Raw genomic sequence first — 27671 nt, forward strand, 5'->3', positions numbered from 1 at the left:
ATATCGCAAATGTGCTCATTTAATCCATTTTTATATTTAACAGTTTTACATATCACTCATTCACAGCAGATACTGTTTAGGCGATTTACATAGAATTACAGAACAGTACACAATAAAAAGGAAACAATCTGAGATGGTCATGAACACAATAAAGCGGTGAATTTTTAAGGTTTTCACAAGAGTGAGCAGAGTGGGTCGTGGTTTTCTACCCAGAGTCAGATAGTCTCAAACTTGTGTAACTGGTTAAAAACGGTTGTTGTACAAAGGTGATTTTCCAATCTTTTGGTTGTTAACGTGTCAGCTTCGGAGTCTTCTCTCAGCGTCTTTTCTTTGATGGTCTGCAGAAGAAACCTTTTGTTATAACTTTCTTTTATGCAGTGTGTGCTTCCTCTCTGGAATTACATGATGTTTTAGATGAAGGTTATTCTGTACACAGATATGGCTGTGCTCTGGGTTAATGAAATGCTAAATTAGAGACTTCACTTACAGTATAATACTTTCCTCAGCTCCCACTTCCTCGCCACACCTAGATTTTGGAAATTGTTTAAACGTAGAATGCTGGATGTCCTTCAGTTTTTCAAAATAATCCTTCTTATGGCACTGACTTCAGTTGCCTGGTGCTAAATCTTGCTTTCTTCGTCAGTAATTTCAATCACCTATAGTATTAAAATTAAATACTTAATACATGAAAATGTCCCAAAATATAAGTTACAAACCAAATCAATGCAGAGTTGCAGAATTTTGAAACTGTTGAGCTGTTTTTCATACAGAGCAGAGTGTAGAATTGTAGCCTGCGAGAACTTGGATGTAGGAGTGAGGATTTATAGAGTTTTCAACATTTTATTAAGCTCACAAAGGATACATGCACCCTATGGACTTGTAACATAGAATCCCAAAGGCAGAAATTAAAGTCTGATGCACTGGCACCAAACAGATATTTAAACAAGCATTTACAATGCAACGGTTTCGCCTTTGCAAAAGTTAGAGCTATTGGCATTGTAAATGACAACATTTTTATTTATGTGTTGGTTTTGAAAACATAAATAAATGGCATTGTCATTTACAATGCCAATAGCTTAATCTCTCGCAAATGCCACACACACACACCCACAGAGAGCCACACCCACAGAGAGCCCCCCCTCAGAGCCCGCCCCACACACACACCTACACAGAGCCACCCACACCGAGCCCCCCACACACCCACACAGAGCCCCCCCACAGAGAGCCTCCCCACACACCCACACAGAGCCCCCCAAACACCCACACAGAGCCCCCCACACACTGCGAGCCCCCCCACACACCCACACAGAGCCCCCACACACACTGCGAGCCCCCCCACACACTGCGAGGCCCACCCACACACACTGCGAGCCCCCCACACACACTGCAAGCCCCACACACACACTGCAAGCCCCACACACTGCGAGCCCCACACACTGCTGCTGTTTACAAGGAGGGGCCGCATGTAAAGGTCAAGTTGGACACAAGCGGAAACAGTTGGAAACAGAAGAATGGTGAGATGGTTGGAAGTTGGTCCTGCTTGGATATGGAAGGTGACACTAAAGTTACTCCTTTCCTTGTGCTCAAGATGCCTTGCACTGTCTTATGAGCTAAGATGGACCTTGAACACGAAGCAAGAAGTGTACAAGCACCTGCACTTAGCAACAAGGCCAGTGATGTGAGACTACAGGATCAGGTGATACACATAGATCTGGCAATACAGAGAAGGTTGTGAGCGAAAGGATGAAACCAGAAAATGAATGCTGTCAAATCTGAAAAGCGTTGCCGAGCGAGAGCCGCCTTGAAAACTCCAACACGCAGAACTGCTGACATTGCGCGTTCTCTTCGGTGGCGAATAGATCTAACCAAGGCTCTCCACACTGCTAAAAGAGACCTTGCACCACTTTAGAGTGAAGACGCCATTCGTGATCCATCATGTATCGGCGGCGGAGTTTCTCCGCCCTGGCGTTCAGGGAACCTGCTAGGTGTTGAAATACCAGAGGTATGCCCTGATGTTCCAGCCATGTCCAAGGAGAAGAGCCTCTTGACATAGGGTCGACGACCCTACCCTGCCCTGTTTGTTGCAGTACCACATGGCGGTGGTGCTGTCCGTGAACACCTGCACCACTCTTCCTTGCCTTCAGTGCAAGACAAATCGCCCGGAGCTCCAGAAGGTTGATGTGGTGCCTGGACGCCGCCAGAGATCAGAGGCCTTTGATCTCCGCCATTCCCATATGGCTGCCCCATCTCAGGAGTGACGCATCCGTCACTACTGTGAACTCAGGTTGGGGAAGGGAGAGGGATCTGCTGTTGACCCAATCCTGGTTCATGAACCACCACCGCAACTGACTTGCAGTCCCCTCCGAAATCTGAATGTCATTGGAAAGATTCCCCTGGTGCTGCACCCACTAGAACTTCAGGTCCCACTGCAGAGCACGTATATGCCATCTGGCATGATGCGCCAGCAGGATGCAGGAGGCCCTGAGGCCCAGCAGCCTCAGGGTCATTCTCACCGAAATCCGGGATGGAGGCTGAAACATCGGTATCATAGCCCGAATATCCTGGACTTGCTGCTAGGAAGGATAGACCCAAAACTGTGCTGTGTCCCGAACCGCCCTGATGGAAAGGAGCTTATGGGAGGGAATCAGGTGCAACTTCAGCATGCTAACTGTGAACCCCAGCAAATACAGGAAGTCTGTCGTAGTCTGGAGGTGGGAGACGACCTGGGCGAGCTCGCCTTCAACAGCCAGTCGTCGAGATAGGGGAAGACTGGAACCCCGGTTCTGCGCAGATGAGCTGCGATCACCGCCATCACTTTCGTGAACACCCGGGGGGGGCTGATAAGGCCAAAGGGGAGCATGGTAAACTGAAAATGAGTGTGGCCTACCGTGATCCGTTGGGCAGGCAAGACGGGGATGTGAAAGTAAGTATCCTGCAAGTCCAACGCTACCATCAAATCTCCAGGGTCGAAGGCAGACAAGACCTGAGCCAAGGTTAACATCTTGAACTTCTCCTTTCGGAGGAAGCGGTTGATGTCCCTGAGGACTAAGATAGGATGCAGGCCTATGTCTTTTTGGGTACCAAGAAGTAGTGGGAGTAGCAACCCTGACCTAGAGATCCATAACTTCCTGGAAGAGAAGGGCAAATGATCCTCCGACATGGGATGAAATCACCACAAACGGCATGACCCTTACCTACTCCACTGCTCGTGGAACTCCGTGTAGACCGCCAGAGTTTTTTTGTCACTTAGCGGAGTTCCTCACCGAGGAACTCTGCATAGGCTTAATCTTATCATGGAAAAACAGATATCAGTCATATGTTAAGAAACAAGGGCGAGTAGAAACCTTTTGGGTGGATATTTAAGACATTATTATTGTGATTTCTTTGGCAATTAGTTGATTTTTGCAAGCACTAACACTTCTCTGTGTAAAGTAAAGACCTTGAGAGTTTTGTAACTTTCAGATACTCAAATTGTGGATTCTGTTGCAATTAAAAATATTTCCAGGCCTGAAATTTCTTAGGAGGTTGCATGCGGGCAACCTAAGTTATCCTGCAAGTGTTTCTTGATGAGTCCTATTCCAACTACAATATGTGCTCTCTCATGTAAAGTCAGGTTGTTAGAAGCTTTTCTGCAACTCAAGATACGCCTTACTTTTCACCTGGTGTGGATGCATTTCTCATGTTTAGTGAGATCTCCTTTCGGAGTATAACGTTTCTGGCTTTCCCCACCAGTATATGGGTTTAGTCCAGTGTGAATTCTCTTGTGTGAAATGACATTGTATTCAAGACTTTGCTTGCATTTCGAGCACTCATAAGGTTTTTCCCCAGAGTGGGATCTCTCGTGAAGCATAACTCTTGTCTTTCAGATTCAAGCTTTTATGGCATAAGGATTTTCTCCAGTGTGGAGTTTCTCATGCAGCTTATCTGGCATTCAAAGCACTCATAAGGTTTTTCATCAGTATGAAGTCGCTTATGGTTAGTGAGGCTGTGCCAATCAAATAGGAATTTCTGGCATTCACAGTATTGGTAATGTTTTTTCCCTGTGTGCGTCTGCTTATGTAGAGGGAGATTGCGTTTAAAATTAATGCTTTTCTGGCATTCGGAGCACTGAATTATTTTAATGGTGTGTTTTCTTATGGTGCTTGAAACCATCTCTACCTCTGAATCTTTTCTGGCATTCAGAGCACTCATAAGGTTTTTCATCAGTATGAAGTCGCTTATGGTTAGTGAGGCTGTGCCTATCAAATAGGAATTTCTGGCATTCACAGTATTGGTAATGTTTTTTCCCTGTGTGTGTCTGCTTATGTAGAGGGAGATTGCGTTTAAAATTGATGCTTTTCTGGCCTTCGGAGCACTGAATTATTTTAATGGTGTGTTTTCTTATGGTGCTTGAAACCATCTCTACCTCTGAATCTTTTCTGACATTAAGAGCACTGATAATTTTATTCACCAGTGTGGATTCTCACATGTTTACTGAGTTGAGATTTTTGGCTGAAACATTTTTGGCATTCAGAGCACTGATAAGGCTTTTCCCCAGTGTGGGTTCTTATATGCTGAGTGAGACTACTTTTTTTCACTGAAACATCTGTGGCATTCAGAGCATTGATAAGGCTTTTCCCCAGTGTGGGTTCTTATATGCTGAGTGAGACTTCTTCCGAGAGAGAAAACCTGAGCCCAGGGGAGGTCACAGCTTGTCAGCGAGCGGAACACCCGAACCTGGCAGAGGAGGGAAAGTTGAAACGGAAGGAGACCAGACTTCACTGAAGGACGCGGAGTCACCATGCCACCGCCCCGGAGGGACGTAGCTCTTCCAGGTGCATGGGCGTCTATAGGGCTTTTGGAAAGGGGCTGAGTCAAAGAGGGACGAGAGGGGAGGCTGAGGGGTGAAAGGGACCCAGGGAAAAGGAAATAGGTGAGATGTAAAAGAAAGACAAGAGCAGTAATCATCGGCTACTCTTTTTCTTTTGGTTGCTCCAACCTCTACCCCCTCCCTTCACATTTATGCATAGCTATTATTTATCCCTCACATCCTCCCTTGATTAAACCATACAGCAAAAACACTTACCTGAGTCTTTTCCTTCTGTCCGAGAGACGACAGCGGCCGAGGCTAACCTAAGGGACTGAAGTGGAAGACCCTGTGGGAAAGAAGAATATAACCAAGACAACCAATCATTGTGATTTCCTGTAATACTAATACAAAGTGCATACCAAGAAATTATTTAATGCAGTTTGCTCCTTCTTGGCCGACTCTTCTACAACGGGGAGCTACATACTTTCCCTACAGGGAATGGGAGACAGACACACAGAGACCAATGGACACACACACGGGAAAGCATAGTAGGAAAATGCTACATACAGTTTTTATATGCTTGCATATGTACATTGTTTTAGAAAGATGGTGGAACTATTGATTTTGTTCAATGTGCTTATTTTGCTAATTAGTTTTATCTGCTTCTATTATCATTGCAGCACATACATTCTATACAAGAATTACAATGGTTCAATAAATAATAAAAATGCTAATATTATATTATTTTAATTTGATATCGCCCAAGAATTACCCCTAAGCAGAAACTACTTTAAGGAGAAATTTAGGATTACGTAGAACCACTCTATCTTTGTGAAGTTGAAAGAAAGGCTCTTGTATAGTTAATGCCTGAAGTTCATCAACTCTCCTTAGTGAGGTTATCGTTATGGGGAAAGCAACTTTGATAGGAATTGTAACTGACATTTGTGCATTGGTTCAAAAGGCGGGCCCTTTAGCCTTGTAAGGACTATGTTTAAGTTCCACTCTGGAGCAGGGGGAATACTTGGAGGTATAACCCTTTTTAATCCTTCCATGAAGGCTTTAATCATTGGTACTCTGAAGAGAGATAGGTGTTGTCTATTTTGCAAGTATGCAGCTACGACTCCCAGGTGTAAACAAATGGATGTGTAAGTTAATCTACATTACTGTAAATGCAACAGTTAACAAATTATTCCGCACAAACGCATCAAGATAATTGATATTGTTGTTGTTACAAAAGGCAACAAAACGTTTCCATTTGCTGCATAACATGCTCTAGTAGTAGGCTTTCTAGCTTCCTTGAGAATATTCATACAGTCTGGTTGTAGTTGTAAATAACCAAACTCTATGACTTCAGGAGCCAAATCGCTAGGTTGAGTTCTCTGGGAATTGGATGTCTGATTTCTCAATGGCTCTGAGTGAGGAGACAAGGTGTGAGATGTAGCTTTTGATGTGGAACCACTGAGAGTTCTAAGGTTGAGAGTACCAAGGTTGACGAGAACATGTGGGGGCTATCAAGATCAGTGAGGGACATTTATCTGAGCTTCCGAACTAAAAATAGAATTAGCAGGGGAGGCGGAAAAGCATAAGCAAATGTCCCTGACCAAATCGTCAAGCGGGGGCTGAGAAAAAAGGGGGGGTCCCAAAACGTGTTTTCTCCATGTTAATTTCCATAGGAAATTTTACGACAAGCTACAGACCGAACTGCTGAACGGAATTACCCGAAATTTGGCAAAAATGTAGAGCTTGGTTCAGAACGCAACCTTTTTTAAAATGGTGTAAATCCGTTCAGTAGTTTTTGAGAAAATCAAAAAATAAGAGTAAAAAAATCAATTTCCCATAGGAAAATTTTTGCAAGGCTACAGCCGAAACTACTGAATGGAATTACCCCAAATTTGGCAAAAAGGTAGTGCTTAGGTCAGAAAGCAACCTTTTTAGGTCTCACCTGAGCCAGCGCATGCCCTGCACTGGTGAAACCATTAGTAAGTGGGCTTCAGAAAAATCTACCACTGTTGCCTAGAGCTTGCGGTTACGCGCTCGGGTGCGCGCTCACGAGCAGAGGAGCTACCTGGCTTTCCTCTCTCCTCATGGGTCATCAGCTTTAAAAATACGAGAGCATTCTTTCCCATTCCTGAAGATGATAGCTTCCTTTTCATTTGCCTATATATCCCTACCTCTCTTCTGCCCATCTACCTCTACTGCTACTCTACCTCTCTTCTACCCCTCTACCTCTCTTCTATCCCGCTACCTCTCCTCTATCCCTCTACCTCTCTTCTACCCCTCTACCTCTCTTCTATCCCTCTACCTCTCTTCTATCCCTCTATCTCTCTTCTATCCCTCTACCCCCTTCTACCTCTCTACCCCCCTTCTACAGCTCTACCCCTCTTCTACCCCGCTAACCCTCTAATAACCCTCTACCCCTTTTCTACTCTTCTACCTCTCCTATGCCCCTCTACTACCCCTCGTCTACCTCTACCCTACCTCTCTTCTACCCCTCAACCTCTACTCTACCTCTCTTGTACCATTCTACCTCTCTTCTACCCCTCTACCTCTCTTCTATCCCTCTACCTCTACTCTATCTCTCTTCTAACCCTCTACCCCTCTTCTACCCCTCTACCTCTCTTCTACCCCTCTACCCTTCTTCTACCCCTCTACCCTTCTCCTACCCCTCTACTATACCTCAACCCCTCTACTACCGCTCTCCTACCACCCTACCGCTCCACTACCCCTCTTCTACCACTCTACCCCTTTTCTACCCCTCTACCCCTCCTCTACCACTCTACTAGCCCTAAACCCCACTACTACCCCTCATCTACCCCTCTAATACCCCCCACTACCCCTCTACTATCCCGCAACCCCTCTACTACTGCTCTACAACGCTCTACTACCCCTCTACCTCTCTTCTACCCCTCTACCCTCTACTACCCCTCTTCTATCCCTCTACTCCTCTTATACCCCTCTACTATACCTCAACCCCTTACCACCCATCTACCACTGCTCGCCTACCCCTCTACTACCTCTCTTCTACCGCTCTACCCCTTTTCTACCCTTGCACCCCTCTTCTACCCTTGCACCCCTCTTCTACCCCTGTAACCCTCTTCTACCCCTCTACTACCCCTCTTTTACTCCTCTTCTACCCCACTACCTCTCTTCTACCACACTACCTCTCTTCTACCCCTTTACCTCTACTCTACCTCTCTTCTACCCCTCTACCTCTCTTCTACACCTCTACCTCTCTTCTACCCCTCTACCTCTCTTCTACCCCTCTACCTCTCTACCCCTCCTCTACCCCCTACACCGCTACACCTCTACCCTTCTACCACCGCTCAAACCTACTACCCCTGTAACCTACTACCCCTCTAGTACCCCTCTACCTCTCTTCTACCTCTCTTCTACCACTCTACCTCTCTTCTACCCCTCTACCTCTCTTCTATCCCTCTACCTGTCTTCTATCCCTCAACATCTCTTCTACTCTTCTACCACTCTACCTCTTTTCTACCCCTCTTCCCATCTACTACCCCTCTTCTAACCTTCTACCCCTCTACTACCCTTCTACCTCTCTACCATCCCTCTTCTACCCCTCTACCCCTCCTCTACACCTACCCTTCTTTTACCCCTCTACTTCTCTCCTACCCCTCTTCTACCCCACTACCTCTCTTCTACCACACTACCTCTCTTCTACCCCTCTATGTATACTCTACCTCTCTTCTACCCCTCTCTCTTTTCTACGCCTCTACCTCTCTTCTACCCTTCTACCTCTCTTCTGCCCCTCTACCTCTCTTCTACCCCTCTTCTATACCTCTACCCCTCTTCTACATCTCTACACCTCTTCTACATCTCTACCCCTCTACAATTGCTCTATCCCTCTACTATCCCTCTACTACCCCTCTACCCCTCTTCTAACCCTCTACACCTCTTCCCTTTCTTCTACCCTTCTATTACCCCTCTACTACCCCTCTACCTCTCTACTACCCTTCAACTCCTCTTCTACCTGATTCTATTAGGGCCCAGAACCATTTTATTTAGTGATGTCCATCTGCACACTTTCCTGCATCTTGTAGTAAATTGTATATTGACAAACAGAAGTGTTATTTCCAGAAACAGTGAGTTCTGCAGCTTGTCTGTGTATCTTTGATCTGCACCTCACTGACCCCTCACATTCCTCTCGAGAGAAGATCCTGCCTCTTACTCATTAGTGTTGTTTCAGTAACTGTTTCTATCATGTGTTCATGTTTCATTGACTTATATTAGGAGAAAAGTGTATAAAAATACATTGTGTAGCATTAGCATTATATACTCCAACTTGCTTTAGGGTGGATGCTCTCGTCCATTGCAAAGACAATTGTAACTTGTTAGTTTGCTTGGCCTTTTGCTATTTTTGTATTAAATGTATTCAATGTAATCTGCCTGTTACTAAATGACTGACTTGAATTGTATCTTGATGATGTGAGCTGCGGAATTGCTCGGTGTATTGTGTCTGCCATGATTTTGTTCCTCAATAAAGATTTTTGAAAACTTTAAAAAAAAAAGAAAAAAATATATTTTTTTGCATTTAATGTGTGATAGATGTGTTGGCCTCCTGGTGTGCTGTGTTTTATTTTACATATCACAAGAGATGACGAGGAAAATGACAGTCCAGTATACACATTCTTCATATAAATCAACTCACAGTATACTATTCTGGAGGTTCAGTCCCACAGACATTATCTCTAACTGAACGCAGGCACCCTAGGAAGCATGTGCTTTTCACACCAGTTGCCCTCTGATGCGGCGTACTCACTATTGGATAAGTCAATATGCCCTGAATTTTAGGAGGGTTACCGTATCTAGTGCACTCTGTTAGACAGTGCTCACCTGTGGTAGTAAGATGGTAATAGGCACCTTATCACCTTTGCACGGTACAGGACTTTGAGTTACAGAGCTCCTCACGCTGTGGAGAAGATTAGGTCACATTCACCCATTTTCCCATATTGGGTCCTGATGAAATGCCAACAGGTTGCTCCATGACTACACAGGGCATGAACAAAGTTGACCTGAAGTATAGACCCCAGCTTACCAGCAGGTCCATAGGTGATCGGCATTTTCACACAGTGATAGGGGCCATTAGTGCCTCAATTTCTCTGCCACTGTTTTTAATCTCAACATCGACCAGGAAGATCACATAAACTATATTGCGGCAACTGGTCGATAGTTGATCTTATATTCAGACTTCACCAATCTCACATCTTATGACACAACATCCTCTGTCCTACTATGCTCATCCGGCGTACTTAATAAAAGATCTCCGACAAAGTGTCCTCTTGTGGTGCCCACCAGGCATTGTAGCGCCGGCCTGGTGAGGAGTGTAGCCCAATGATGAAGCATGTCACCTTCAGATGAGTGAACGCAACTTGTCTTAAAAGCACATGCTTCCTAGGGTGTCTGCGTTCAGTTACAGATAATGTCTCTGGGACTGAACCTCTGGAACAGTATACTGTGATTTGATTGGCCTTCTGACCTACCGGCCATTTCCGCCTGCCCTTTGCTGCTCTGTGCTGCCCAGGGACCTGCTTGTTGTTTGTGGCGGCCTTCTTTGACGGACTTCGCCCCATCTACATCGCGGAGCGCGGGACTGCCGGGACTCCAGTTCCCAGGAGGCAGCGCGCTCTCGCGACATTTCCATCGGGTCGTGTATAAATTAGCGTCAGGGCTCCCACGGGACGCGCGCGGGCTCGCCCGGTCAAAGCTCGGGCCAAGGGCGGGCCCGTCCTTGCCCGTCAAAGGCCGGAGGAGGCCGGGCAGGGCCACATCCCTTGAGTCTGAAAACAGGACACCTCCCATAGGGACGGATGCTAGACCCAGAGTGGCAGTAAGTGAACCGCCGGATACACATTGTGGACGCGTCCTCCAGTGAATGAGTGGAATTAATAGCTGATTACATCAGTTTTAGCAGTTAGGGAGGCAGCGCCTTGTGCTTTGTGGACTATTTCATTTTTAGTGCCTTTCGTATTGTATGTAACGTAAGACCTGACCATAGTTCTATAGCACATCTGCGCTGTAACCGGTGGGAGTATCGAATACCACTCAGTATGAGTAAGCGGAAGGTGATTCCTGGGGTAGGGGGCGGGGTTAAGGGGACCCTTGACGCATTTCTTCAAAGAGCAGAATCACTGTTAGTCCACGAAATTCAGCTCACAGAAAAAAGATTGTCGCTAGATACACTGCTCGAACATAAGCGATCATCAATGGGCCCCATAGCAAGGTCTAAAACACCAAGTTAAAGTATCCTCCAAGGTCAATCAAAGCAGGATAGAGGCAGCATCACTAGTGCTATGGTTCATGTTCCCCATATGACACAGGAAGGTGGCTCACTTATGTACCCTGATGACCCACTTATAACGGATTCTGACCCTGACCGGTCTCACATTAGTATTGAAGAGGTGGAGAAGAATTCCAGCGCGTCCACTCCAGTGTTTGACAGGCCAGAACAAGGGCCATCAGAGTTGGTAGCCTCTAGGGCCAACTCAGGTATAGGAACCATAGTAAGGGGGCGGAGAAGTGATCACAAAATCAAAAGGTGCAATAAAAGACACATGTACTACGCAGTTGGTATCACCTCTAGCTGACACAAGGACCCGGGGCACACGATCAGGGGGGAGGAGGGCGATTGTTTCAAAGCCAAGATCAAAACAGAAGGCTGCAGAGTGAAAACTGCCATGGGACCCATTTGTAGCACGCAATGTTCAAACTGTGGGAAGATAGGGAGCGGACAAGGAATGGAAGATCTATTAAGGTCAAACGTAGAGCTCCTTTTTTCCACCCATTTGGGACCGGTGCTCGAGAGAATTAAGGTAATTGAGGAAAAACTAGCTCGGCTATGCGATCAGGGGAATAGTGTGCCAGGTAGAATTAGGGGACCGGAGGAGGGGGAAGCAGAAGCCACATCATACTCAAAGTCGACAACTAGTTATGAGAGTCAAGGAGGGGGGCACCGCGAAGGCGGGCAGTTGGGCAAAGACAGTGAGGGCACCAACAAGGGTGCCTTGGCGGGTAAAACGAACGGGACTACCCTAAGCATAAACAGAATGGGGCCACCTAATACGGTTTGTCCTGACACAGCCCAGAGGGGCTCGGAGGGAAGAAGGGCAATAGTTAGTGATGAGGAGTTTAAAAAAAGCGGACGCTGTGCAGAGCACTAGGGGTTTACCGACATTAGATCTCCCCCCAGCCTCAAGCCCCTACACAGTGGTCCTTGTAGGGGTTCCTACTAACGGGGATGAGAGGGAGGAATCCCAGCGCACTCTAATTAACAAGACAGCACATTGGCTAGTCAAAAACACGGGTTTCAATATCACACAACACAGACATATTCTGATGGCAAGGAGGGTGGCTTGGATCGGAAGTAGCAGAAAGAGCTTTGCGGGTGATTGTGTGATTTTGAATTTCAGATATCCAGAGTTAGACAATGAGCTCCTCCATAGTCAATCCAGGGGTCAATACCAAGGGGATTGAGGGTCCAGTATCAGACTGCGCCCCTTGGCTTTTTCCTATAGGGATATGGCCCATAGGAATATGCAAGGTGACCATAGGAGGAATAGTATTGCATCAGACGGGGGGCCAGCTAGTTTCACTCATTAACCGATTTGCACCTCTCGACTGTGCTTCATCCCTAAATGAAATAGATTGACTGGTGGGGGGTTGAAAGACGAGAATAGCACGAGGGGGGAGGGGTCACCCATAATAGGAGACAATGAAGGTCCAGGGCGCACACAGTCAGATGATTCCAATGCCAATGTGAGAGTTATAGAGCCCGGTGGGAGAAATGTGGAGAAAGATGCAGGGAATTTGGGTGAAGTTCCTGTAATGCCCACTAACTCTACAACTGTCACGGCAGGCAGTCAAATTGAGGGAGAGATTAAGATCATATCCTGGAATGTAGCGGGCTTAGCCTCAAAAATCAAAAATCACAACTGGCTAACGTATATTAAGAAACATCAAATAATCCTCCTACAAGAAACATGGGAGTACATAGTAACACCCAGGCAATAGAAGGCTACAAAATGTGTTTCATCCCAGCACGCAAGTCAGCGCCGGGGAGGGCAAAGGGGGGGTCTGACTATTTATGTCGATCTCAGACTCTCAGGAAGGTGGAGTGAACTTAGATGGGCCTCGGACTGCACACTGGGACTCACATATCGTAATAATGGTTTTAATTTAACTGTTGTAAATTTCTATAATGCCATTACTCCAGGACAAACTCTCCAAAGCGTAAATGAATTAGGGGCTCGGCTGCCAGGCATGGAGGAGCAAGGGGCACTGTGCTCCCAGCAATGACACCCTCACAGCCGCCGAACATCTTCACTTCCAAATACACATCGACCCCAAGACCACACTCAGAGGCACGCTCTTCTACAGACCCCCAGGACCTCGCACACAATTCAGCGATGACATCGCAGACTTCATCAGCCCACACGCCCTCGCCTCCGCTGACTACATCCTCCTAGGGGACCTCAACTTCCACCTGGAGAACAAGAGCGACAACAACACCACCGCCCTGCTGGACAACCTCGCCAACCTAGGACTCAAGTAACTAGTGAACACCCCCACCCACTACGCCGGACACACGCTGGACCCACTCTTCTTCTCCAGCAAGCACATCTCTTTCAGCCACTCCACCGGACTCCACTGGACAGACCACAGCTGCGTCCACTTCAGCTTCAGAAGAAACACGACCCACCGCCACCCGCATCAGGCTCCCCGCAGGAGCTGGAACAAGATCACCACCGACCAGCTCACCACATCCCTGAGCCAGAACCCTCCCACCAGCTCAACGGACCCCAACCAAGCAGCCAACAACCTGACACAGTGGATCACCAACTGCGCCGACGACCTCGCACCTCTGAAAAACCATCCCAGCAGGCCCGGCAGCAAGAAAGCCTCCTGGTTCAACGCCGACCTCAAGATCTCCAAGAAGAACTGCCGCATCCTCGAGAAAGCCTGGCGCAAAGACCCGACTACAGACAACATGACCACCCTCAAGCACGCCTCCCGCAAACACCACCAGCTGATCCGCACCACCAAGAAGACAGCATTCATGGAACGACTAGACAACAACACACACAACAGCAAGGAACTCTTCAGCATCGTCAAAGAGCTCTCCAATCCCAGCGCCGGATACAACGACATCACCCCAGCACAAGACCTCTGCGACTCACTCGCCTCGTTCTTCCACAGCAAGATCGCCGACATACACAACAGCTTTGGCGCACAGACCACGCACCCAACCACCGAACCGACGCCCCCCACCACCACCCTCTGCGCCTGGACCCCGATCAGCACCGAAGAGACCATCCACACGATGAACACCATCCACTCCGGATCTCCAACCGACCCATGCCCCCACCACGTCTTCAACAAGGCCGACTCCGCCATCGCACCCCAACTCCGGGACATCATCAACTGCTCCTTCGACACGGCCACCTTCCCGGAGAGCTGGAAGCATGCCGAACTCAGCGCCCTCCTGAAGAATCCTTCAGCAGACCCCACCGACCTCAAAAACTACCGCCCCATCTCGCTCCTCCCTTTTCCTGCCAAAGTCATTGAGGTGACCGTAAACAGACAGCTTGCCGCCTTCCTCGAGTCAAACGGATCCCTCGACCACTCGCAGTCCGGCTTCCGGGCCAACCACAGCACCGAGACCGCCCTCATCGCAGCCACTGACGACATCCGTGCCCTGCTCGACAACGGGGAAACAGCGGCCCTCATCCTCCTGGACCTCTCCGCAGCGTTCGACACTGTCTGCCACTGCACCCTAGTACAGCGCCTAAAGAACATCGGAATCCAAGAGAAAGCACTAGAGTGGATCATCTCGTTCCTCGCCGGAAGAACCCAGACAGTCCGCCTCCTCCCCGTTCCGATCCGAGGCCACCGAGGTCATCTGCGGCGTACCACAAGGATCATCACTCAGCCCCACCCTCTTCAACGTTTACATGAGCCCCCTCGCAGCCATCGCACGCCAACACAACCTCAACATTATCTCCTACGCCGACGACACCCAGCTGATCCTCTCCCTGACCAACGACCCAACCACAGCCAGAACCAACCTTCACGAAGGGATGAAAGACGTAGCTGAGTGGATGATGAACAGCCGCCTGAAACTCAACTCAGACAAGACGGAAGCCCTCATCCTGGGATCTTCCCCCTCTGCCAGGGACGACTCATGGTGGCCCCCCGCCCTGGGCAGCCCACCCAAACCAACGGACCACGCACGCAACTTGGGCTTCATCCTGGACTCCTCCCTCTCGATCACCAGACAAGTCAACGCTGTCTCATCATCAAGCTTTAACATCCTACGCATGCTCTGAAAGGTCTTCCGATGGATCCCCACCGAAACCAGAAAGACAGTCACCCAGGCACTCGTCACCAGCCGACTGGACTACTGGAACACCCTCTACACCGGAACCACAGCCAAACTTCAGAAAAGACTCCAACGAATCCAGAACGCCTCCGCACGACTCATCCTGGACATCCCGCGACACAGCCACATCTCCGGACACCTGAGAGACCTGCACTGGCTCCCCATCAGCAAGAGAATCACGTTCCGACTCCTCACCCACGCACACAAGGCCCTCCACGACCTGGCCCCAGGCACCTCAACAAAAGCCTGACCTTCTACATTCCCACCCGCCAGCTACGATCGACCAGCCACGCCCTCGCCGCTGTTCCACGCATCCAAAGAGCCACCATGGGAGGAAGATCGTTCTCCTACCTGGCGGCCAAGACCTGGAACTCCCTCCCCATCCACCTCCGCCTGACCCAGGACCACCTCTCCTTCAGGAAGCAACTCAAGACCTGGCTGTTCGAGCAGTAGCGGACCCCCTTCCCCCAAGCGCCTTGAGACCCTCCGGGTGAGTAGCGCGCTATACAAATTTCGTGATTGATTGATTGATTGAGCTACTATTAGCAGGGGAGTTCAATTGTCACCCATGCCCCCTCCTAAGAATAAATGAGGGGAACTGGTCGGCTTGCCCGTTTGTAGAGGGGTGGCACCTGAATCACACAAGGGAAGGAGGAGCGCTGATAAGATCCTGGGCAGGCATGCCCTAACATATACCATGGATTTTAATGGTGGGGAGGACAATAGCACGGTCACCCCTACTTTCAAAGGCAGGGCGAAGGGCACTATAACTGATTTAATTTTCGTTACATCCATGTTAAGGTGTCAGGTTACAAAGTTTGAGATAGAGGTTAGCATTTTCAGCGACCATAACCTGCTTCTCCTGTGCATCATAGATCCAAATGCGGTACTTCTATCACAATGTAGGGGGGCCGGAGGTTTGATTAAAGCCACTGACCAAGGTAGGAGACTAAGGCAGGTCAACACGAACAGTTCGGCATTTTACAGAATCTTACTGACACAGGCCGAGTCCAACGTTTGGAAGTGTTTGGACTTACAGGTTGAGGGGGCAGACCTGATCAAGGCATTTGAGGGAGCGGCCAAACAAATAGATGGCTTACTTAGGGGCAGGAAGATCAACAAGGAACACAGTGCACCAAGGTGGTTCGATCATGACTGCACCCTCGCCTTGAGGGATCTGAAATCGGCTCTGAAATGCGTACCTAGGGACAGAGGGAAGGTATCAAGCTGCAGGGCTAGGTACAATAAAACACTAAGATGCCGCAGAACCGTATTGCAGAACCAGGCATGGGAAAACTTGAGAGAACCGGCCGAGACAAAGGACTCAACTGCTTTTTGGAGAGTTGTTAATGAACCATGCTTTCAGGATTCAAATAAACCCAAGATGGCCTGCCATATCATCCCAGAAACCTGGCTTGAGCATTACAAGGGCCTGTATAACCATGGTAGCATTGAGAACTGGAAAGTGTGAACCCACCACAGATTACCTTTTCCTTGGGAGAAATAAAGACGGGGATTGAGGGGCTAACCCGTAATAAGGCGCCAGTACCTGATGGGATTCCACCAGATCTCCTCTTAAGCCAGAAAGAACTCTGGGCGCCCATACTCACCAGAGTAATAAATACCGCAGTGCAAACAATGACGCCAATATCCTGGTCTACGGCAACAATAGTCCCCATATTTAAAAAAGGGGACAGAAATAGCCCTCAATGCTATAGGCCTATTTCATTATTTGATGTTACCGTGAAAGTGCTAGGTAGGGCCATTCTTAACCGATTGATTGATTGGGCGGAGGAACATAAGATCATTACGGATACCCAGTATGGGTTTAGGTTCGGCCGCTCCACCACAGATCAATGCCTTAGTTTATATCTCCTGACAGCCAAGTACCCGGTAGCCAGTGAGGGGACGGTGTACATGGCTTTCATGGACCTCACCACGGCATTTGATCGAGTAAATCGGAAGAAATTGTGGGGACTATTGGGGGCCTTGGGAGTTGACCCTGGTCTGGTAAATATATTACGGACACTGCATCAGAATACTTCTGCCCAGGTCAGATATGATAAGGAGGGAAATATCACAGACCACGTCCCATGCTCAAGGGGAGTGAGGCAGGGATGTATTTTAGCCCCCTTCCTCTTTACTTTATATATAAATGGTTTGACCCAGGCGCTGGTAGCTCTAGGGGTGGACTGCCCGCAGATAGGTTGGAGAGGGATACCGGTGTTAATGTATGCAGATGACGCGGTACTCTTGGCCCGCACTGCGCGTGGACTGCAGCGCCTCATAGATGGGTTCGTCCATTTTATGGATAGCTTAGATTTGTCACCGAACCTCACCAAATCATATGTTATGGAGGTAGGGAAAGGACCATCCAGCAAAACTAAGTATACAATAGGCACACAGGGACTGGAAAAGGTCAAGTCATTTTCATATCTGGGGATCAAGTTCGACAGTGGCCTTAGTTTTAAAGCCCTTGTGGAGGAGAAATGCAATAAACGAATTAACTCAACAGGGGCAACTATGAATTTTGCAAAGAGGCTAGGCCGATGGTCTCCGGAACAAATCCTGAACCTCTACAGATCTGTAAGCTGTGCCAAAGTTTTATATGGGAGTGAGGTCTGGGGCTTTATAGACCCGCTTAAGTTACAAATAGAAGGAAACAAATATTTGAGGCGGGTACTGAAAGTCCCACAAAGCATTTCCTCCTACATGGTTCATGAGGAACTGGGTATAACCCATCTGTGCGATAGGCTGCAATGGAAACCCCTCGCATGCTGGATTAAGGTACAGACAAACCCAGAGACGGCGTTAAGTAAACAAATAATATCAAACTGCATTGCACGAGCACAGGGTTACAATATTCCTTGGATTAGACACATCAAGGAAACCCTGTTAGCCATGGGTTGTGTTGAATATTTTACCCACCCGACCAAATTGCTATCTAAGGATAAGGGCCGTATTAAGTCAGAATTTTTAAACAGAGCCAAGTCAAATAGGAAAGCAAGAGAGCTCACTAAGCCATCGGTAAGAACTCATCAGTTAACAAAGTTGTGCCTGGGCATGGAACCTTATTTGTGTCTTATTTACAATCCTCAAGACAGATTTCTCATGACCCGTTTCAGGCTAGATTTGTTACACCATACTTTGGCGGTTCCAGCAGGGTATACAAAGCATTTGGAGAGTAAGGGCTCCTGTGGCTGCGACCAACGGTCTCCACAGGATATGCTCCATTTGGTCCTACTATGCCCATTTTACGCTTACCCTAGGCGACTATTTTTAAAAGGTATTTTAACACCTTGGCTGCTAGGGGTTTTCCCGCTGGGTGCTGCCATTCACTAAATCCCACTTTACATGACAAAGCCAGCTCGTCATAAGCACAGGGCAGGTAAAGCCCATGACGAGCTGGCTTTGTCATCAGCACTGAAGGGGTTAAGGAAGGCCAAGTTCAAACAAGTTAAGGTGGTCCTACTGTTTCTGAAATTGTCAGTAGAACCTTTAAAAACTTTTCTGTGTAGTACATTTTCCAAGATTAGCGATGAAACTCAGAACCAGTAGAGGGGAGGAATAATGGTCCTGTGTGTTCAATATTTGCTCTTTAACCGGGTACCTCCTTGTCATTTCTATAAGATGATCCCTGTGCCGAATCATTTATATTTTATGTATTGTTGTTAAACAGGTTTTTAATATGGTTTTTATAATGTATGAGATATTGTTTTTTAACACTGTACTTTTATGGTATTGCTTTATGCCTAATAAAGTATATTTTGAATTGAATTGATTGTGTTTTATTTTAACGAATGTAGATAGCAGATATTGGTGCTTGCTTGTTTCACAAAAATGATCGGATACCTGCCTCGGAGCGCACTTCTAACAGACGAGTATGGGGGTATCATGTTGCTGCTACAAGGTCCTTACCTGTGTGAGTTATCGGGAATGATGCAGGGGGCATACCCAAACCAGCCACACATGGAGATCAATGACAAATACTGACGAATTAACTGAGCTTCCAAGCTGGTGACCATTACTTAATTGACCTTGAAAATAAAAGACACGTTTTTAGTATCCTGGTGATTCATGACCATAAAAAACAAAGATTATAAATTCAATATTGTGTCAAATATTTAAAAAATGGAACTGGATGTGCTGAATCCGATGTTGTCCTAGGTCATGCGTGACACCTTACACTACTATTGCTTATGGGACTTGTAGTTTTGTTTTCCTCATTAAAAGGATGGGCTCTAAAGTCCCAGTGTTCTAAGCGATGTTGGTTAAAATCAGAGGCCTGAAGGAGGGTGAAGCATGACACTGCTCTGCTTAGCAGTGAGATGAATGACAGTTCCCCAGCCCTTCCATTCTTTGACAGACAGAGGGTCGTTGGCTGTTCATATTTTTTTGCAACAACAAAGAAACTTTTATTGTAGCTTCTGTCAACTGAAGAGATAAAACCCCTTGGCATGTTTAATTAACTACTGCCAAACATGAACAATCAAGAACATGAGTTTCTGGAAAACTATCAAGCACCCAATCAGAATCAGCCGCCCTTCACTCCCAGGAATTCTTGAGGCTTGGCTTTGGAGAGGATGAATTGCACGTGGTATAAGCAGTGGCGGTTGGTGCATAGGGGCGAATGGGGCGTTGCCCCACTAGCCTCGGGAGTCGGGACGGCGAGGAAGACAAGAGCGACACGTACCACACGCATGCAATGCAGCAGCGTCAAATCAATGAACTGCTCACTGCCCCCTGTGTCGCAAAGTCTGACTCTGACTGTTTTATTTTTTTTCGTCAAGGGATGGACGATGATGAGGACACAGCAGGTCAGAGACCTCTTGCGCATGTGCTGGCCGGGGCGAGGAATATTGCTCGCCCCGGAAGCACATGCGGAAAGATTGATGTCACCATGAAGGGAGTGGCATAATAAAGGGGAAAATGCCTGGTTTCAAATGCGTACAAAAGGGGGTGGTGATGGACGGAGCATCTGAACCAATCAAACACTCACACCCAGTCAACAGATCTGGGTTTAATCCATCACCGTTCTTTAGCCCACTCTGCCACCCCAGTTCAGACATGGCCATATGCAAATCAGTCTGACACTGTGCCTCATGGGAACAGCCCAGCCCGAACTGCCAAGCCATGCCTTCCTTGGACCGGAAACAAGCTTCGTAGGACCGGTTTCTGGCATTTCAGCTGAACAAAGAGGTCCATCACCACCCCCTTTTGTACCGCTTTGTTCGCCATAAGTTGGCAGGGTATGCTCGGATGTGAGTCTCTTGCCACTGGATTCGAGCACGCCTGGCTGAAGACGGCTGAAATGCCAGAAACCGGTCCTAGGAAGCTTGTATCTGGAGCGGAGACACCCGCGAGCAGCAGGTTAACAGCAGCAGCATGTGCGCACTTCTCTTCTGCTGCATTGTTTTCCTACCCCGAGGAAAGGGATGGCTTACTTAATTTAACTACAGTAGATGCGGCTTCATTTTGCATACATTATGCCGCTTGATTGGTAAAAAAAACAATGAAATACCGCTATTTCAAATGTTGGCAGGTGTAGCTGTGACCTTAAATGGGAGCTGTGTTGATGTGTCTAACTGTTTTTGTATCAATACATCTGTATCCCATTCCATGTTTGCATTGAGTAAAAGACAGCATGTTTCTGTTTACCAATCTATGTACAAGCATTTGTAATGCAATAGGTCTCGCAATTACACAAGTTTAAGCTATTTGTATTGTAAATGACAATGCCTTTTATATATATTTTTGATAAAACAAAGAGGGTGGCACATAACTCAGCAGGCCACAGGTTGGTCATTTAGACTCAAATGTGCAAATGGCAAGTCAATACACATGTCCAGCGCTTACAAATCCAAGGGCGTGAACACACATCTTTCTCGGGGTTGGGGCCATGCACCAGTGAGAAAAGACCAGGTAGAATGTACTACTTTTCACAGTTCTCCCATTAGAATCTAAATAATGTTGATAACTCTGCAGTGTAAGCATCTTGTAGAGTTAAGCACTTAAAGGAAATAGGCCCCAGAGCTGTGAACACTTCACAACTAATGTGCTTGCACCATTTGCTTTGTGGAAACATCGACTGTAAGAAATAACACTAGAATCAGTTCCTATTGTAAACATTTTGTTACATTGAGCAGAAAAACATGAGAAGACCGAATGCACTCAACTATACCTCGAACAAGAAGCCAGGTGCTTTGAAATTCCGTTTAACTGTATCCACTCTTCAAACACCCGCCATGGGGGCCCCTGAGGAACTAGAAACTGAGACACCTTGTCCCAGACCCACCTGGACACCCAGGGATCTGTCAATGGCGCCTGTGCGAAACAACCTATTAGCGCGGGTTAGAGGCTTTGGATTAACTGCGCATGCGCTAGGGACAGACACAGCTGAAGATTGCCTATTGATTAACAACTGCGCATGCGAGGACAACTGACACTACGTTCCCACTGCGCAGCACCCAAGCGAGGGTTACTGAGGGTTTGTTGGATGACCAGCTGCGCATGCGCAGCAAACAGACACTGCTCTGTGGCCTAGTATTAACAGCTGCGCATGCGCGGAGGTCAGACACTGCCCCCTGCACCGGAGCACGAGAAGTCATCGAAGGAAGTGCATTGGAAGAAATAAATATCAGAAATTTCTATATTTTGAACAACGAGAAGCTCTAAACATATTTTGAAAATAATGGGAAACGACTGAAATGAAAGGTCACTAACCTACAACCTCTTGCTAAATCACTTTTGCAAATGTGCGCTCTGTACAATTATACAAATCTCAATCTCAGCTGCACAGAGAGTGTTATTATTGGTGCAGAAAAGAATGATGCTTCATTTCAAGCGCGCTATTCTAAAACACAGACTCTTATTTCCTCTGCAAACTGCGTAATAATTAATTGCCCGTCAATTGTCAAGGTAAGAAATTGTGGCTAACATGAGGCTTTACCAACAAGCATTTACAATGCAATAGGTCTCGGGTGAATTAAGTTTGAGGTATTGGCATTGCTAAATATTGCAACTGCAACAAAAGTCTATAAATTGTAGGCCAAAAAAATGTGTATTTATTTTTGTAGCAATGGTGGCATGCTGCGCTTTAGATGAATATGTTTGATTGGTGGAGCCTGGAGGGTTGGGACGCTGCCTTTGCTGATGACGGGAGCTGCAAGCATAGAAAACGCAGGACGGCGGGAGCGAGGACCCATCCAGAAGCGGGACAATAAGTTTTATGTAATATTTTGTTTTTATTAAATAAACCCCTCTGCCACGACCCCATTTCCACCGCCCCCCCCCCCCCCACCCGCCCGTCATGCCGGCCCCGTCTGGCAGTAAATCTAGAAGGCCTTACATCATAATTAAGTCGTTTAATGTGACTAAACAACAATGGCCTTGAGGAAACCCTCCACGTGGTAGCTACTAAAGATGGCAATTCGCTCTGGGGCTGAAGCATGAAGGCAGGCATAAAGAATCTGAAGCGATAACGCTGTATCAATGAAAAACAATGTTGTACAGGGTGTGACATTTACACGTCTTAAGATATGCAGAAATGTGGACAGGTTGTAGGTATTTACACTGCATTTGTCTGTACCTTCCCCGTGCATCGTCCAGGCCAGGCCCCCTACGCGCCTTCTTGGCCCCCAGGTAGAGTCCAGGCACTGGGCCAGCTGCATAGAATGCAGCCCTCACCTGTCACAGCTGCATTATGTGACAACTGATATCTGTAGAAGGGCAGTAGACTGTGCTTTCCTGCCTGCCACCCCCCTGGGCTTCCCTCGCCCTTGCTGTTAGGATCAGGACTCAGCTAATGAGCAGAGCGAGCAGAATATTCCCAGAGAGGCACCTAGCACCCACTTAATTAATAATGAAAAGCTTGGGTCCACCGGCCGCTGAATTCCAAAGACGGGAAGGCACAAACACTGTGTGGGAAAGCTGCATGGATAAGTGAAAATAAATATTTGAAGGGAACAGAAAGGTGTGGGTCACTCAAGGTGTGCCCAGCCTGTGGACAGTTGTGACCCTGCCGTGTGGTTAAACGCACAGCACTGCCCGCCGCTGCAGGTGTAAAGGCTGGGGAGAGGCCTAGAACAGAAGGGGAGCTTTGACTTGTTACCCGTGGGCCTGCTATTTAACTAACTATGTCTGCCACAGCCTTAGAGTTCATAGTGACCCACCACGGGGACCAGTTCTTTTAAAGTACTAGTCCCCGGTGCGGGTGTACAAACATCCCTTCGAGCTCGTCATGGCGGTGAGTGAAATCAAATTTTGGTTACATTCAGAATGCCCGGAGCAGAAAGAGCTGTGAGTGTGTTTGATAGAGGTGAAGGCCTTGTGGACTCTGTGCTGAACGACGAGCACGCAGGGGAATGAGCAGCCTGGAAGGGCATTGTTCACCATGCCGGTGTCCAGCGAGATTCCTACTACTGACCGGTTTACCCAGTGCAACAGAATACGCAATGGAGCCGTGCCCCATTAAAAGCAATCCTTCCTCGTTTCATGTTTTTTGGCAACTTAATTTTTCTTATGACAAGAGTATCAAGTCAGCTTTGACAATTTAACTTGCGTTTTTCTTAGACCGCGTACCATGTTAGGGCACTCTTAATTTCCATGCATGTTGGACAGTCCTGGCATGGATTTGTCGTTTTAATAGGTGGTGGCTGTAATCAATGGATGGTGTAAGGACATGATAAAATAGTATTTACCCTAATGTTCGGACTCGCTTGTACACCCAGTGCTTTACTTATAAGAGGATAAGTATGGATTTAGTGGGTCCTCTCCCAAAACCAAAAAGATGATATATCTATATACTGGTTATTGTTGATTACACAACTCGATACCCAGAAGCATTTCCCCTACAAACACCAAGCACGAAAAAAACATCAGTGAAAAGTTACTAGAATTGTTTGAGGGTAGGATTTCCAAGAGAGATTTTGACAGACCAGGGTACCACCTTTGTTTCTCGTTTAATGAAACAAGTCTGTAAAACCTGAAAATTACCCAAATAAAAACATCGGCTTATTACCCTCAGACAGATGGTCTGTGCAAGCGATATAACACCACCTTCAAGCTAACCATGAAGAAAATGCTAACCACCGAAGGGAAAGAATGGGACATGTTGTTGCCACTCGCCCTATTTGTTATTTGAAGCCAGGTTCCGAGAAGCTTGGGTTGTTCTCCCTTTGAACTTCTTTACGGGAGATAGCCACAAACTTTGCTAGAAATGACAAGAGAAGCGTGGGACCAAGAGAAACAAGAAGAGACAACACCATCTAGAATACACCCAAAGCCTAAGAAACCACATACATAAATTGCGAGATTTTGCTCACAAAAACCTAGAAAAAGCTCAAAGAAGCCAGCAGATGTCTTACAATAAAGGAAAGAGGTGACAACAGTTACAGGTCCATGACTGGGTGCTCCTATTCCTACCTTCCTCTATACGCCAAAATCGGGCAGAATGGAAGGGACCATATGACGGTGCTGAAAGGATAGGCCTCACTACTTACCGGTTACGCCTTTCCTCAACCAAAACCCAGATATACCACATAATATCTACTAAAGAAATGGTTGGGACCCCTCCCCAAAGACACCCATTACGTTTTGTCTGACTCAAAACCCATTCCTTCAACATTGAATAAATTGCCCATAAACGAACATCTAACAAAGGAACAAAAAGTGTCTCTTCAGACCCTCTTAGAGTCCTTCTTCTCCATCTTTTCCAACTTCCTGGGAAAATCAACAATACTCGAGCATGCCATTGTTACCCCACTAAATAAAGTAATAAAACAATGCCCCTACAGAATACCAGGCGTTAGGCGGGACGCAGTTCCTGCCGAAATAGAGAGCATGTTACAACTAGGAGTCATAAAACCTTCCAGCAGTAACTGGTCTCCCCCATTGTCATAGTTCTGAAACCTGATGGTTCCACCCGTTTTTGTATGAACGTCCGAGCAGTCAATGCCATCTCGAAATTTCCCTCATACCCATTACCAAGAGTCGATGAATCGAGAAATTAGGCTTAGCCCAATATATAACCACATTCGATCTTACAAAAGACTATTAGCAGGTACCACTTAAACAGTAGGACCAAGAAAAAAAACGCCTTTAGCACCTGTAATGGGCTATACGGGTTTACTGCACTACCTTTTGGGTTATACAGAGCACCAGCGACGTTCCAAAGACTTATGAACAAAGTTTGCTCCCAACATCAAGAGTACTCCTTAGCCTTCATAGACGATATCATAATATTTATCACTAACTGGGAACTACATCTCGTCCATTGTGGGAAGATATTCCAAGCACTTAGGACTGCAGGGCTCCACGTGAACTCCAAAAAGTCCAGGACAACCTTTACCAAAGTCAAATATTTGGGCTATTTATTGGGAGATAGGGCTATCGCTCTGCAACAAGAGAAATTGAGAGCAGTCTTAGACACCCCCTTCCCTACCACCAAAAAAGGCATTTGATCTTTTTTGGGCTTACAAGGCTGCTACCGCCGGTTTAAACCCAATTATTCTGAACTAGCAGCACCACTAACCGACCTACTGAAGAAAGAGGAAAGGAACTAAGACTTGGTAAATCCTCCCCAACCCGCCAGAAAGTCATTCCACGAGCTCAAGTGAGCCATAACCTAAGGCGGAGAAACCAGCAGGGAAGACCGGAAAAACGGAGAACACCGAACAGCCTTCCGAGAGAGAGAACTGGAGCCTTGCGGAGCTCACAGCTTGTTGGCGAGCGGAACACCCGAACGTGGCGGAGGAGGGAAACTCGAAGCAGAAGGAGACCAGACCTCACTGAAGGACTTGGAGTCACCACGCCATTGCCCAGGAGTAACGTGGCTCTTACAGGGGCGTGGGCGTCTACGGGGCTTTTGGAAAGGGGCTGAGTCAGAGAGGGACGAGAGGGGAGGCTGAGGGGTGAAAGGAAATAAGTGAGATGGAAAAGAAAGACAATAGCAGAAATCATCGGCTACTCTTTCTTTTGGTTGCTCCAACCTCATATCCTCCCTTGACTAAACCATAAAGCAAAAACACTTACCTGGGTCTTTTCCTTCTGTCCGAGGGACGACGGCGGCCGAGGCACACCTAAGGGACTGAAGAGGAAGACCCTGTGGGAAAGAATATAACAGAGACAATCAATCATTGTGATTTCCTGTAATACTAATAAAAAGTGCATACCAAGAAACTATTCAATGCAGTGTGCTCCTTCTTGACCGACTTTTCTAGAACGGGGAGCTACATACTTTCCCTACAGGGAATGGGAGTCAGACACACAGAGACCAACAGACACACACAGACAGACACACACGGGAAAGCATAGTAGGAAAACGCTATATACAGTTGTTCTATGCTTGCATATGTACATTGTTTTATAAAGATGGTGGAACTATTCATTTTCAATGCACTTTGTTTTCTTAAGTCACTCATGTATGAGACAGTTCAGAGTCTGGAAAGCACTGCACAGCCCCTGCCCTGAATGTTGCCTCTCAGTGTCCTGAAGATGCCCCTGTGCTCGAGAGTCACCCTGGGGTCAGAGGCCTCCCTCACCTCTGCTTGAGCCCCGCTCAGTGGGGGCTGCAGGGTCTGGGGGGAGGAAGGCACCGGGGGCCCGGCTGCCTGTGAGGAGTGGGGCCCGGTGTGTTATTCCCCTCCAAGTCACGCGCGAGCTCAACAAATCATAACAACGCGTCTCACTGCTGGGCACGCGCAGGACCGCGCACGTGCGGAGCGAAGACACTACTTCCTATCGCCGAGTTAGGACCTTGCACGGGGTACGGACTGTGAACCGCCCTGGACAGGGAACCCTCAGTCTCACTGCGCATGCGCAGAGGAAAGACACCTCCCTCAGAGGAGCGGGCCGAGGAGCTTTGCATTTAAATACTTCTCACCCTGTGCTGTGGCGCGAGACGCCTCGCGCTCCGCGGCGGGAGCCAGTTGTATCTCATTCATTGTGTCCCCGCGCGGACACTGTTATTCTTGTGCTTCTTTGTGTCTCTGCTCGGACCCCGTCCCACCTGTGCTGGCTCTGAGTTGTAGTCCTTCATTGCGCTCCGTGCTGTTGGGCCTGTGCTGTGAACTAAATGAAGAAATCTTTCTTGCATCGACTTCTGGAGTTGGATTGTAGTAACATCGATGTCTGTCCTCGGCGCATGCGCAGTTGTTCACCCATCAGGCCCTCTTTAACCCTCGCTCCGCAGCGGGAGGCCTAGTCTGTCTTCAGCGCATGCGCACCTAATCCAATGCCTCTTTAGCCCGCGCTGTGGGAAGCCGTGTCTGTCCCCAGCACATGCGCAGTTGTTCATCCATCAGGCCCTCTTTAACCCGCGCTCCGCAGCGGGAGGCGAGTCTGTCTTCAGCGCATGCGCACCTAATCCAATGCCTCTTCAGCCCGCGCTGTGGGAAGCAGTGTCTGTCCTTGGTGCATGCGTAGTTGTTTATCCACAGGTCCTCTTTTAACCCGACCCACAACAGAGAGATCAGCACCCACATGAAACTC

General features: G+C 47.6%; 1 long non-coding RNA gene across 1 annotated transcript; it reads right to left on the bottom strand.

Moving 5' to 3' along the window:
- Positions 1 to 26857, bottom strand: LOC147737581 (uncharacterized). Its single transcript, XR_015299750.1, has 5 exons — positions 26723 to 26857; positions 26214 to 26283; positions 19101 to 19219; positions 5066 to 5135; positions 1 to 656 (listed from the first exon to the last, which is right to left on the bottom strand). It is a non-coding gene; the product is annotated as an uncharacterized LOC147737581 (long non-coding RNA).
- Positions 26858 to 27671: the final 814 nt, after the last annotated feature.

The sequence above is a fragment of the Lissotriton vulgaris genome, chromosome 1_1 (assembly GCF_964263255.1).
Source record: "Lissotriton vulgaris chromosome 1_1, aLisVul1.2, whole genome shotgun sequence".
NCBI lineage: Eukaryota > Metazoa > Chordata > Amphibia > Caudata > Salamandridae > Lissotriton > Lissotriton vulgaris.